Raw genomic sequence first — 11282 nt, 5'->3', positions numbered from 1 at the left:
ATTAATGGGTTTATGGGATTCATTAAGGAGGCTAATTAATGACAGGGCTAATTAGTGCTGGGGGTTAATTGGGGTTGATTAATGGGTGTTCATAAGGGCTAATTAATTGGAGTTAATTAATGTCATGGTTAATTAATGAGGTTCATTAATGGGGTTAATAATAGGGCTAATTAATGGGGCTAATTGGTTAATTACTGGGGTAATTAATGGGGGTTATTAATGCTGGGGTCAATTAATGGAGTTGATTAATGGAGGTTAATTAATGAGGTTTAATTTATAGAGGTTAATTAATGGGGTTAATTAACAGGTTAATTAATGAGGTTTAACTAATGAGGGCTAATTAATGGAGGTTAATTAATGAGGTTTAGTTAATTGGGTTAATTAACAAGGGTTAATTAATGGAGGTTAATTAATGACAGGTGAGGGACACACCTGGGACAGGTGAGGTGGGAATGAAGGCGTTACCTGGGACAGGAGAGGGCTCAGAGCAGGCGTCACCTGTGCAGGTGAGTCCAGGTGTGCCCCAGGTGTGACCCCAGGTGTGACCCCAGCCAGGTGTGACCCCAGGTGTTACCTGAGTCCAGATGTGACCCCAGGTGTGAGCCCAGGTACCCCCAGGTGTGACCCCAGGTGTGACCCCGGGTGCCCCCAGGTGTGACCCCCAGGTGTGACCCCAGCCAGGTGTGCCCCCAGGTGTGCCCCCAGGTGTGACCCCAGGTGTGACCCCAGGTGTGCCCCCAGGTGCCCCCAGGTGTGACCCCAGGTGTTACCCCAGGTGACCCCCGGTGACCCCAGGTGTGTCCCCAGGTGCCCCCAGGTGTGACCCCGGGTGCCCCCAGGTGTGACCCCAGGTGTGACCCCAGGTGTGACCCCAGGTGTGCCCCCAGGTGACCCCAGGTGTGTTTGCAGCGAGGTTCCCGCAGGCCCTGCCCTGCAGCCAGGTGTGCATCGTACCTGAGCTCACCTGCGGCCGCACCCACCCCGGCTCCATCACCCCCAGCGCGCTCTGCGCCGGCCAGCCCCGCCCCCGCAACGACACCTGACAGGTGAGGGACAGGTGGGACAGGTGAGGGACAGGTGAGATGGGACAGGTGAGATGGGACAGGTGAGACATGGACAGGTGAGATGGGACAGGTGAGGGACAGGTGAGCCCCAGAGCCGCACCGACACCTGCCAGGTGAGGGACAGGTGAGGGACACAGGTGAGACATGGACAGGTGACACAGGTGAGCCCCACACCTGCGCTGACACCTGCCAGGTGAGACAGGGACAGGTGAGGGACACAGGTGAGACATGGACAGGTGAGATGGGACAGGTGACACAGGTGGGACAGGTGAGCCCCACACCCGCGCCGACACCTGCCAGGTGAGACAGGGACAGGTGAGGGACACAGGTGAGACATGGACAGGTGAGATGGGACAAAATCCAACCCAAAATCCCAAAAAAATCCACCCCAAAAATCCACCCTGAAATCCCAAAATTCCACCCCAAAAGTCCCAAAAAATCCAACCCAAAATCCCAAAAAATCCACCCCAAAAATCCGCCCCAAAACCCCCAAATTCCACCGCAAAAACCCCAAAAAATCCACGCCCAAAATCCCAAAATTCCACCCCAAAATTCCCAAAAATCCACCCTGAAAATTCCCCAAATTCCACCCCCAAAATCCCAACATTCCACCCCAAAACTCCCAAAAAATCCACCCCAAAATCCAAACAATCCACCCCAAAAAAATCCTGAAAAATCCAACCCAAAAACCCCCAAATTCCACCCCAAAAGTCCCAAAAATTCCACCCCAAAATCACAAAATTCCACCCCAAAAGTAAAAAAAAAAATTCCCCCCCAAAAATGCCAAAATTCCACCCAAAATGCCACCCCAAAATCCCAAATTCCACCCCAAAATTCCACAAAAATCCGCCCAAAAATTCCAAAATTCCACCCCAAAAACCCACTCCAAAAAATCCCCAAAATCCACCCCAAAAACCACAAGTTCCACCCCCAAAAACCCCAAATTCCACCCCCAAAACCCCCAAGTTCCACCCCAAAAATCCCAAAAAATCCACCCGAAAAATCCACCCCAAAACCCCCAAATTCCACCCCAAAAATTCCCCAAATCCCCCCCAAAATTCCACCCCAAATCTCAAAATTCTGCCCCAAAAATCCGCCCCAAAATCCCCAAATGTCCCCCAGTGTCACCTGTGCCACCCCCAATGTCACCCCCGGTGTCCCCGGTGCCACCCTCGGTGTCCCCCCCCAGGGCCACCCCCACTGTCCCCAGTGTCCCCAATGTCCCCAGGGCCACCCCCAGTGTCCCCAGTGCCACCTGTGCCACCTGTGCCACCCCCTCTGTCACCCCCGGTGTCACCTGAGTCACCCAGAGCCACCCCCCCAGTGTCCCCAGGGCCACCTCTTGTGTCCCCTGTGCCGCCACCCCAGTGTCACCCCCGGTGTCCCCAATGCCACCCTCAGTGTCCCCAGTGTCACCCCCAGTGCCACCCCCTGTCCCCAATGCCACCCTTGGTGTCCCCAGTGTCTCAGGTGTCCCCAGTGTCACCTGTGCCACACCCAGTGTCCCCAGTGTCCCCTCTGTCCCCAGAGTCCCCAGTGCCACCAGTGCCAGCCCCCAGTGTCCCCAGTGTGTCCCCAGTGTCCCCTCTGTCCCCAGAGTCCCCAGTGCCACCTGTGCCACCCCAATGCCACCTTTGGTGTCCCCAGTGCCACCTGAGCCACCCCCAGTGTCCCCGGTGTCCCCAGTGCCACCTGTGTGTCCCCAATGCCTCAGTGTCCCCAGAGCCACCTGTGCCACCCCCTGTCCCCAATGCCACCCTCGGTGTCCCCAGTGCCACCTGTGTGTCCCCAGTGTCGTCCCCAGTGTCCCCAATGCCACCCCAGTGCCTCACTGTCCCCAATGCCACCCCCTCTGTCCCCAGTGTCCCCAATGCCACCAGTGCCACCCTTGGTGTCCCCAGTGCCATCTGTGTGTCCCCAATGCCTCAGTGTCCCCAGTGCCACCTGAGCCACCCCAGTGTCCCCCGTGTCCCTTGTGCCACCCCAGTGCCACCCCAGTGCCACCCCCAGTGTCCCCAGTGTCCCCAGTGTCGTCCCCAGTGCCACCTGAGCCACCCCAGTGCCACCCCCGGTGTCCCCGCTGCCACCCCCAGTGTCCCCAGTGTCCCCAGTGCCACCCCCTCTGTCCCCAGTGTCTCCAGTGCCGCCCCCGGTGTCCCCAGTGCCACCCTCGGTGTCCCCAGTGCCACCTGAGCCACCCCCAGTGTCCCCAGTGTCCCCAGTGCCACCCCAATGCCGCCCCCTCTGTCCCCAGTGTCCCCAGTGTCCCCAATGCCTCAGTGTCCCCAGTGCCACCCCCAGTGCCATCCCCAGTGTCCCCAGTGCCACCCCCAGTGCCACCCCCAGTGTCCCCAGTGTCCCCAGTGCCACCCCCAGTGCCATCCCCAGTGTCCCCAGTGCCACCCCCAGTGCCACCCCCAGTGTCCCCAGTGTCCCCAGTGCCACCCCCGGTGCCACCCCCGGTGTCCCCGCGGTGTCAGCAGGGGCGGGGCTGTCACTCCGGTCCCCTCCCGGCCCGCAGGTGACACCCGGCTGACAGCGCAGGTGACAGCGCGGGTGGCACAGGTGACACCCAGGTGACACCCGGGTGACAGCGCAGGTGACACCGGCGGGACCGGTCAGGCCCCGCCCCCTCGGGCGGTGGCGCTGGCGCGGCCACTTCCGGGGTCCCCTTTGTCACCTGGGTCCCCTCAGGTGTCCCTGGGTCCCCTCAGGTGTCCCCTCATTGTCCCCTGTGTCACCTGGGGACTTCTCAGGTGTCACCTGGGTCCCCTCAGGTGTCCCTGGGTCCTCCTTGTGTCACCTGGGTCCCCTCATTGTCCCCTCAGGTGTCCCCAGGTGTCCCCTCATTGTCACCTGTGTCCTCTCCTGTGTCCCCTCAGGTGTCACCTGGGGTTCCTCAGGTGTCCCCTCATTGTCCCCTGTGTCACCTGGGGACTTCTCAGGTGTCCCCTGTGTCCCCTCAGGTGTCCCCAGTGTCCTCTCATTGTCCTTTCAGGTGTCCTCTCCTGTGTCCCCTTTGTCACCTGGGTCCCCTCATTGTCCCCTCATTGTCCCCTCAGGTGTCCTCTCCTGTGTCCCTTCAGGTGTCCCTGTGTCCCCTCGGGTGTCTCTCAGGTGTCCCTCAGGTGTCCCCTCATTGTCCCCTCAGGTGTCCCCTGTGTCCCCTCAGGTGTCACCTGGGGTTCCTCAGGTGTCCCCTCATTGTCCCCTGTGTCACCTGGGGGCTTTTCAGGTGTCACCCGTGTCCCCTCAGGTGTCCCTGTGTCCCCTCAGGTGTCCCCTGTCCCATGGCTCAGGTGCGCACAGGTGGGGCCAAGGGGGAGGGGACACAGCTGGGGTCACCTGGGGTCACACCTGGGGTCACACCTGGGGTCACAGCTGGGGTGGGATCGGGATCAGGACCAGGGCCAGGGGAAGGATTAGGCTCAGGACCAGGATTAAGCTCAGGCTCAGGACCAGGCTCAGGCTCAGGATTAAGCTCAGGACCGGGATCAGGCTCAGTCCCAGGCTCAGTTCCAAGCTTGGTCCCAGGCTCAGGCTCAGTCCCAGTCCGGGCCCAGCTCAGTCCCAGGCTCAGCCCCAGGTTCAGGATTAGGCCCAGCTCAGGCTCAGTCCCGGGCTCAGGATCAGTCTCAGGGGCAGGATTAAGCTCAGTCCCAGGTTCAGGACCAGGATTAGGGGCAGGATTAAGCTCAGGACCGCGATCAGGATTAGTCCCAGGCTCAGGATTTGTCTCAGTCCGGGCCCAGCCCAGGCTCAGTCCTGGGTTCAGGATTAGGCCCAGGCTCAGTCCCAGTCCCAGTCCGGGCCCAGCTCAGTCCCAGGCTCAGCCCCAGGTTCAGGATTAGGCCTGGCTCAGGCTCAGTCCCAGGCTCAGGATTAAGCTCAGGACCAGGTTCAGGATTAGGCCCAGCCCAGGCTCGGTCTCAGCCCGGGCCCAGCCCAGGCTCAGTCCCAGGTTCAGGATTAGGCCCAGGCCCGGCTCAGTCTCAGTCTCAGTCCGGGCCCAGCCCAGGCTCAGTCCCGGGTTCAGGATTAGGCCCAGTCCCAGGCTCAGTCCCAGGCCCAGGTTCAGGATTTGTCTCATTCCGGGCCCAGCCCAGCTCAGTCCCAGGTTCAGGATTAGGCCCAGGTTCAGGATTAGGCCCAGGTTCAGGATTTGTCTCAGTCCCAGGCCCAGGCTCAGGTTCAGGATTAGGCCCAGGTTCAGGATTAGGCCCAGGTTCAGGATTTGTCTCATTCCGGGCCCAGCCCAGGCTCAGGTTCAGGATTAGGCCCAGGCTCAGGCCCAGGTTCAGGATTTGTCTCATTCCGGGCCCAGCCCAGGCTCAGTCCCAGGCTCGGTCCCAGCCCAGGTTCAGGATCAGTCCCAGGTTCAGGATTAGGCCCAGGTTCAGGATTAGGCTCAGGTCCAGGCTCGGTCTCATTCCGGGCCCAGCCCAGGCCCGAGCTCAGCGCTGGGGGCGGGGCCGCTCCCCCTCCCCCCCCCCGGGCCCTTCCTGGGGCGGATCAAAGCCAGGGAGGGGCGGGGCCTCCGCCCACGGCGCCGCTGACGTCACCGCCCCGCCCACAACAAAACCCGTCCATAACAAACAAGCCACGCCCACAACGAACGAACCACGCCCACAAAGAAAGAACCACGCCCACAACGAACAAGCCACGCCCACAACAAACAAACCCCGCCCCCCGGGCCTATAAAAATCCCCGGCCCCGGAGATCCCGGCTCGGCCGCTCCCGACCTGATCCAGGTGAGTCCCGACAGGTGAGAGCCGGGTGAGGTCTGAGCCAGGTGAGATCTGACAGGTGAGAGCCGGGTAAGGTCTGACAGGTGAGCCCTGAGCCAGGTGAGTCCTGACAGGTGAGATCTGAGCCAGGTGAGATCCAGGTGAGAGCTGGGTGAGTCCTGAGCCAGGTGAGGCTGATCCAGGTGAGATCCAGGTGAGAGTCAGGTGAGATCTGAGCCAGGTGAGTCCCAACAGGTGAGAGCCGGGTGAGGTCTGAGCCAGGTGAGTCCCGACAGGTGAGAGCCGGGTAAGGTCTGACAGGTGAGCCCTGATCCAGGTGAGATCCAGGTGAGATCTGAGCCAGGTGAGTCCCGACAGATGAGAGCCAGGTGAGATCTGAGCCAGGTGAGATCTGAGCCAGGTGAGCCCTGATCTAAGTGAGCCAGGTGAGATCTGAGCCAGGTGAGTCCCGACAGGTGAGAGCCAGGTCTGAGCCAGGTGAGATCTGAGCCAGGTGAGGCTGATCCAGGTGAGATCCAGGTGAGATCTGAGCCAGGTGAGATCTGACAGGTGAGAGCCCGGTGAGCCCCGATCCAGATGAGATCTGAGCCGGGTGAGTCCTGACAGGTGAGAGCCGGGAAAGGTCTGAGCCAGGTGAGAGCCAGGTGAGATCTGAGCCAGGTGAGAGCCAGGTGAGATCTGAGCCAGGTGAGCCCCAATCCAGGTGAGCCCCAATCCAGGTGAGCCCCGATCCAGGTGAGATTGGTGAGCCAGGTGAGGCCCTGACAGGTGAGCCTGGATCCAGGTGAGTCTGATCCAGGTGAGCCCCGATCCAGGTGAGTCCCAACAGGTGAGACTGGTGAGACAGGTAAGGGCTGATCCAGGTGAGTCCTGATCCAGGTAAGGTCTGATCCAAGTGAGCCCCGATCCAGGTGAGGCTGATCCAGGTGAGTCCAACAGGTGAGCCAGGTAAGGTCTGGGCCAGTTGAGCCAGGTAAGCCCCAGTCCAGGTGAGGCCCTGACAGGTGAGCCAGGTGAGGCTGATCCAGGTGAGAAAGGTGAGGTCTGAGCCAGGTGAGCCAGGTAAGATCTGGGCCAGGTGAGCCCCTGACAGGTGAGATCCAGGTGAGACAACCAAGGTCTGAGCCAGGTGATCCAGGTGAGTCCCTGACAGGTGAGACTGGTGAGACAGGTGAGGTCTGAGCCAGGTGAGGCTGATCCAGGTGAGGTCTGAGCCAGGTGAGTCCCGATCCAGGTGAGTCCCTGATCCAAGTAAGGTCTGAGCCAGGTGAGATCCAGGTGAGCCAGGTAAGGTCTGAGCCAGTTAAAGTCAGATCCAGGTGAGTTCTGAGCCAGGTGAGTCCTGATCCAGGTGAGTCCAATCCAGGTGAGATTTTTGGGGAATTTTTGGGAATTTTGGGGGAAATTTTGGGGAATTTTTTGGCTTTTGGATCCAGGTGTGATCCAGGTGAGCCCTGATCCAGGTGAGTCCTTGACAGGTGAGACAGGTGAGGTCTGAGCCAAGTGAGCCCCAATCCAGATGAGGCTGATCCAGGTGCAATTTTTGGGGAATTTTCAGGAATTTTGGGGGAAATTTTGGGGTTTTGGGAGCCAGGTGAGATCCAGGTGAGTCTGATCCAGGTGAGTCCAATCCAGGTGCGATTTTTGGGGAATTTTGGGGGAATTTTTTGGGGTTTTGGGAGCCAGGTGAGATCCAGGTGAGTCCAATCCAGGTGAGATTTTTGGGGAATATTCGGGAATTTTGGGGGAATTTTTTGGCTTTTGGATCCAGGTGTGATCCAGGTAGCCTGGAGGGGGCGTGGCCACGATCCAGGTGGGATTTGGGGGGGCGTGGCCACGATCCAGGTGGGATTTGGGGCGGGGGATTTTTGGGTTTTGGATCCAGGTGAGATCTTACCTGGATCTTACCTGGATCTCACCTGGATTCAAGACCCCAAAATTCCCCCCCAAAATCTCCCCCAAAATTCCCCAAAGTTCCCTCAAATCTCACCTGGATCCCACCTGGATCCAAGAGCTCAAAAATTCCCCCCCAAATCCCCCAAATTCTTACCTGGATCTCACCTGGCTCCCAAAAATCCCAAAAATTCTCCCCAAATCCCACCTGGATCTCACCTGGCTCCCAAAACCCCAGAAATTCCCCCCAAAAATTCCCCCAAAACCCCGGAAATTCCCCCCAAAAATTCCCCCAAAATCCCAGAAATTCCCCCCAGATCTCCCCCAGATCTCACCTGGACCCACCTTGATCCCAAATTCCCCCCAGATTCCCCCAAAATCCCCAAATTTCCCCAAAATTCCCCTCCCAAAATCCCACCTGGATCTCACCTGGCTCCCAAAATCCCCCAAAATTCTCCCAAAAATCCCCCAAAATCCCCCCCAAATCTCACCTGGATTTTACCTGGATCTGACCTGGATCTCACCTGGCTCCTGAAATCCTCAAAATTCCCCCCAAATCCCACCTGGATTTTACCTGGCTCCCAAAATCCCCTCTAAATCCCGAAAATTCTCCCCAAGTTTCCCCAAATTCCCCCCAAAATCTCCAAAATTTTTCCCAGATCCCACCTGGATTTTACCTGGCTCCCAAAATCCCAAAAATTCCCCCCAAATTCCCCCAAAATCCCCAAACCTTTCCCTCAAACCCTACCTGGATCTCACCTGAATTCAGGACTCCCAAAACCCCCCCAAAAAATCCCAAAAAAATCCCAAAAAATCCCAAAAATTCCCCCCAAAATCCCCAAATCCCACCTGGATCTCACCTGAATTCAGGACTCCAAAAACCCCCCAAAAATTCCCTCAAATTCCCCCAAAATTCCCCCCAAAATCCCCAAAATTCCCCCTGGCTCTCACCTGGCTCCCAAAATTCCAAAAATTCCCCCAAAATCCCCAAATTCCACCTGGATCTCACCTGAATTCAGGACTCCCAAAACCCCCCAAAAAATCCCAAAAAATCCCCAAAAATTCCCCAAAAAATTCCCCCAAATCCCCCCCACCCCTCGCTGTGGCCACGCCCCCTCACTGTGCCCCCCTCACGTTGGCTCCGCCCCCTCGCTGTGCCCCCCTCACGTTGGCCCCGCCCCCTCGCTGTGGCCCCCTCACGTTGGCTCCGCCCCTCGCCGCGTCCCTCTCGCTGTAACCCCGCCCCTTTCCCCGGCTGGCCCCGCCCCTTTAACCCGTTGTTTCCCGGTGCGTTTTTCTCTCTCCCCTCCCCCCCCCCCCAGGAATGGCTCCCGGAGCCTTCGGCCTCGGCCCCGCCCCCCCGCTCCTGCTCCTCCTCCTCCTCCTCCTCGCGGCCCCGGCGCGGGCGGGAAACGGCGCCGAGCGTGAGTGGGGGAGGGGAAATCCGGGGATTTCGGGAACATTCGGGGGAGGAATTTTGGGAATTTCGGAGATAATTTTGGGAAGAATTTTGGGAAAAAATTTCGGGGAATTTTGGGGAATAATTTTGGGGGAATTTTGGGAAGAATTTTGGGGGAATTTTGGGAAAAATTTCGGGGAATCTTTGGGAATAATTTTGAGAATTTTGGGAAGAATTTTGGGAAGAATTTTGAGAAGAATTTCGGGAATTTTGGGAAGAATTTGGGGAAGAATTTGGGGAATAATTTTGCGGAATTTTGGGAAGGATTTTGGGAAGAATTTTGGGAAGAATTTTGGGGAATTTCAGGAAGAATTTTGAAAAGAATTTTGGGGAATTTTGGGGAATTTGGGGAAGAATTTTGAGAAGAATTTCGGGAATTTTGGAAAGAATTTCGGGAAGAATTTCGGGCCAAATTTCGGGAATAATTTCGCGAATTTTGGGGAATTTTTGGGAAGAATTTTGGGAAGAATTTTGGGAATAATTTTGGGAATAATTTCGTGAATTTTGGGGAATTTTTGGAAAGAATTTTGGGGAATAATTTTGTGAAGAATTTCGGGAATAATTTTGCGAATTTTGGGAAGAATTTTGGGGAATTTTTGGGAAGAATTTTGAGAAGAATTTTGGGGAAGAATTTCTCGAATTTTGGGGAATTTTTGGGAAGAATTTTGGGGAAGAATTTTGGGAAGAATTTTGGGAAATTTGGGAATAATTTTGGGAATTTCGGGAATGGTTTTGGGAATTTTGGAAATTCTGGGAATGGTTTCAGGAATGGTTTCAGGAATTTTGGGAGTTTTGGGGAATCTCAGGAACAATTCCAAGAATTGTTTTGGGAATTTCATGAATTATTTTGGGAATAATTTGGGGAATTTCAGGGTGGATTTCAGGAATATTTGGAATAATTTTGAGATTTTTGGGGAATTATTTCGGGAATTTCAGGAATTTCTGGAATTTCGGAATCATTTCAGGAATTCTTTGGGGGACCTTGGGAACCCCAATTGGGAATTTCGAAAACGATTTCAGGAATTTCGGGAATTAATTGGGGGATTTTGGGAATTTCAGGAACAACTTAGGGACTTTCAGGGATTTTGGGAATTTCAGGAGTTGTTCGGGGAATTTTGGGGTTTAGGTTTGGGGATTTGGGGTTTTTGGGGTTTGGGGTTTGGGGTTTTTGGGGTTTGGGATTTGGAGATTTTGGGTTTGGGGATTGGGAGTTTGGGGTTTTTGGGGTTTTGGGGTTTGGGGATTTTGGGTTTGGGGATTTCGGGGTTTGGGATTTGGGAATTTTGGGGTTTAGAGTTCTTGGAGTTTTGGAGTTTGGGTTTTGGGGATTTGGGATTTTGGGGTTTTGGTGTTTGGGGATTTTGGGGTTTTGGGTTTTAAAGCTTTGGCTTTGAGGTTTTGGGGTTGGGATTTGGGGTTTTGGGTTTTCAGTTTTAAAATTTGGGGTTTGGGATTTAGGGTTTGAGGATTTTGGGGTTTTGGGGAACTCTGGGTTTGGGGTTTGGGCCTTGTGGTTTTGGGGATTTGGGGATTTGGGGGCTGGGATTTTGGGGATTTGGGATTTTGGGGATTTGGGGTTTTTGGGGAACTCTGGTTTGGGGGTTTTAGGGTTTTGGGGTTGGAGGTTTTGGGGTTTTGGTGGTCATGGTCAAGGTGGTCACTCAAGGTGGTCAAGGTGGTCACAAAGTCCAGGTGGTCACAGAGCCCAGGTGGTCACAGGGTCCTGGTGGTCACTCTCCAGGTGGTCACGGTCAAGGTGGTCATGGTCATGGTGGTCAAGTGGTCAAGGTGGTCATGGTCAAGGTGGTCATGGGGTCAAGGTGGTCACAGTCAAGGTGGTCATGAAGTCCAGGTGGTCACTCAAGGCAGTCACAGGTCAAGGTGGTCACTCTGGTCATGGTCAAGGTGGTCATGGTCAAGGTGGTCATGAAGTCCAGGTGGTCCCAATGTTCAGGTGGTCATGGTCAAGGTGGTCACAGGGTCCAGGTGGTCGTGGTCAAGGTGGTCATGGTCAAGGTGGTCACTCTCAATGTGCTAAAGGTGGTCATGAAGTCCAGGTGGTCACAGGGTCAAGGTGGTCACGAAGTCCAGGTGGTCACGAAGTCAAGGTGGTCGTGG

General features: G+C 56.1%; 1 long non-coding RNA gene across 1 annotated transcript; it reads left to right on the top strand.

The window, feature by feature from the left end:
* Positions 1–1077: 1077 nt before the first annotated feature.
* Positions 1078–1384, top strand: LOC139586284 (uncharacterized). Its single transcript, XR_011677685.1, has 3 exons — positions 1078–1134; positions 1286–1323; positions 1370–1384. It is a non-coding gene; the product is annotated as an uncharacterized lncRNA (long non-coding RNA).
* The last annotated feature ends 9898 nt before the right edge of the window (positions 1385–11282 follow it).

The sequence above is a fragment of the Agelaius tricolor genome, unplaced genomic scaffold (genome assembly GCF_023055355.1).
Source record: "Agelaius tricolor isolate 1412-34295 unplaced genomic scaffold, bAgeTri1.0.p SCAF_111, whole genome shotgun sequence".
NCBI lineage: Eukaryota > Metazoa > Chordata > Aves > Passeriformes > Icteridae > Agelaius > Agelaius tricolor.
This window is presented reverse-complemented; position numbering and strand designations above follow the sequence as displayed.